The sequence below is a fragment of the Neoarius graeffei genome, chromosome 5 (genome assembly GCF_027579695.1).
Source record: "Neoarius graeffei isolate fNeoGra1 chromosome 5, fNeoGra1.pri, whole genome shotgun sequence".
Classification (NCBI taxonomy): Eukaryota; Metazoa; Chordata; class Actinopteri; order Siluriformes; family Ariidae; genus Neoarius; species Neoarius graeffei.
In genome coordinates, this window is record NC_083573.1 from 8,177,166 (window position 1) to 8,179,622 (window position 2,457).

Below are 2,457 nucleotides of genomic sequence, written 5' to 3' on the forward strand. Positions count from 1 at the left end.
TGCTGTCTCGTCCGTCTTTTCACAGTTATCATCAACGATGTGTCCTTCACTCCAGTCGAGAAACACGTTTCAGATAAACAGCATAAAACATTCAGAAAATTAACAATATCGGCCATGTTTGCCAGTCCCTGGGCACTCGAAACACCTTTTGCATTTACCTTTACCGAGTCTCATCTCATCATCTCTAGCCGCTTTATCCTGTTCTACAGGGTCGCAGGCAAGCTGGAGCCTATCCCAGCTGACTACGGGCGAAAGGCGGGGTACACCCTGGACAAGTCGCCAGGTCATCACAGGGCTGACACATAGACACAGACAACCATTCACACTCACATTCACACCTACGGTCAATTTAGAGTCACCAGTTAACCTAACCTGCATGTCTTTGGACTGTGGGGGAAACCGGAGCACCCGGAGGAAACCCACGCGGACACGGGGAGAACATGCAAACTCCACACAGAGAGGCCCTCGTCGGCCACAGGGCTCGAACCTGGACCTTCTTGCTGTGAGGCAACAGCGCTAACCACTACACCACCGTGCTGCCCCCTTTACCGAGTATGATTGTTAAAACATTTCAAATTGTTCCCCCCGCATTAATGTATGAATCCACATTCTTTCACATCTTATGATCGAAACGCGACATTATAGGTGATAACAAACGTACATTCCCTTGTCACACAACCCATCTCCCCCTTCATGAAATATTTGGGATGTTCCACAAGCTGCATCATCTGAATTCCCTGAAGATCATCTCACCTCATCTCATTATCTGTAGCCGCTTTATCCTTCTACAGGGTCGCAGGCAAGCTGGAGCCTATCCCAGCTGACTACGGGCGAAAGGCGGGGTACACCCTGGACAAGTCGCCAGGTCATCACAGGGCTGACACATAGACACAGACAACCATTCACACTCACATTCACACCTACGGTCAATTTAGAGTCACCAGTTAACCTAACCTGCATGTCTTTGGACTGTGGGGGAAACCGGAGCACCCGCACGCGGACACGGGGAGAACATGCAAACTCCGCACAGAGAGGCCCTCGCCGGCCACGGGGCTCGAACCTGGACCTTCTTGCTGTGAGGCAACAGCGCTAACCACTACACCACCGTGCCGCCCCCTTTACCGAGTATGATTGTTAAAACATTTCAAATTGCTTCCCCCCCGCATTAAGGTGTGAATCCACATTCTTTCACATCTTATGATCGAAACGCGACATTATAGGTGATAACAAACGTACATTCCCTTGTCACACAACCCATCTCCCCCTTCATGAAATATTTGGGATGTTCCACAAGCTGCATCATCTGAATTTCCTGAAGATCATCTCATTATCTCTAGCCGCTTTATCCTGTTCTACAGGGTCGCAGGCGAGCTGGAGCCTATCCCAGCTGACTACGGGCGAAAGGCGGGGTACACCCTGGACAAGTCGCCAGGTCATCACAGGGCTGACACATAGACACAGACAACCATTCACACTCACATTCACACCTACGGTCAATTTAGAGTCACCAGTTAACCTAACCTGCATGTCTTTGGACTGTGGGGGAAACCGGAGCACCCGGAGGAAACCCACGCGGACACGGGGAGAACATGCAAACTCTGCACAGAAAGGCCCTCGCCGGCCACAGGGCTCGAACCCGGACCTTCTTGCTGTGAGGCGACAGCGCTAACCACTACACCACCCTCCTGAAGATCATGTGAAGAAGAAAAGTGCATTCTCTCATGCTGTTTATTCCCAGAGAGTGTGATACTGACAAGGTCACCTTGGAAGCATAACCCTTCCATAAAATTACAAACTGAAGGTAAGTTGCTATTTAAAATATGGTGTTTAATTAATTAAACAGGTCACATGACTGCTGTTATCCAATAGCCTGGATACAGAATGCACGGCGTGCGTGAGAGAGAGAAACACCTCTTTTCACACTATAGTGCACTAACAGGAGTCATTTGGGACACGACCGCCCGCTTTCCTGCTCCTTGAGCGCCCTCGTGCGAGCTTTCGTCTGACGTAACATCGACAGTTACCATAGAGACGATCTGGTCTCCAAGGACGCCAAAGGCTGTAAAGTAATATTGCTGTTGCGCTTGTTATTTGAGATTATTTATTATTATTTTTTTTTTTAAAGCGACAAATTCAGAGCGCAAGCCCGGTATTGTGTTTGTATTCAATTAGTGCGTGTTTGTCTGATTTGAAGGTACGCGGGCCCTTTAAATATCAGGGTGTCTAAAATAATGCCTGTATGAAATTTTTATCGAATAAAAAAAAGGCTTTGATTTAAAAAAATGCAGGATATAAATATTACCCGTGTTTAAATCGTATTAATTAGGATGCATTTATAAATTACGTTCATATCGGGACAGTATCCAAAACTTTATTTTAATGCTAACATTACGTTCAGGCAGTATAACAGTCCTCTCAGCGGTCCTACTTAGTCCGGTTTAGAACGGATGTCTTTTC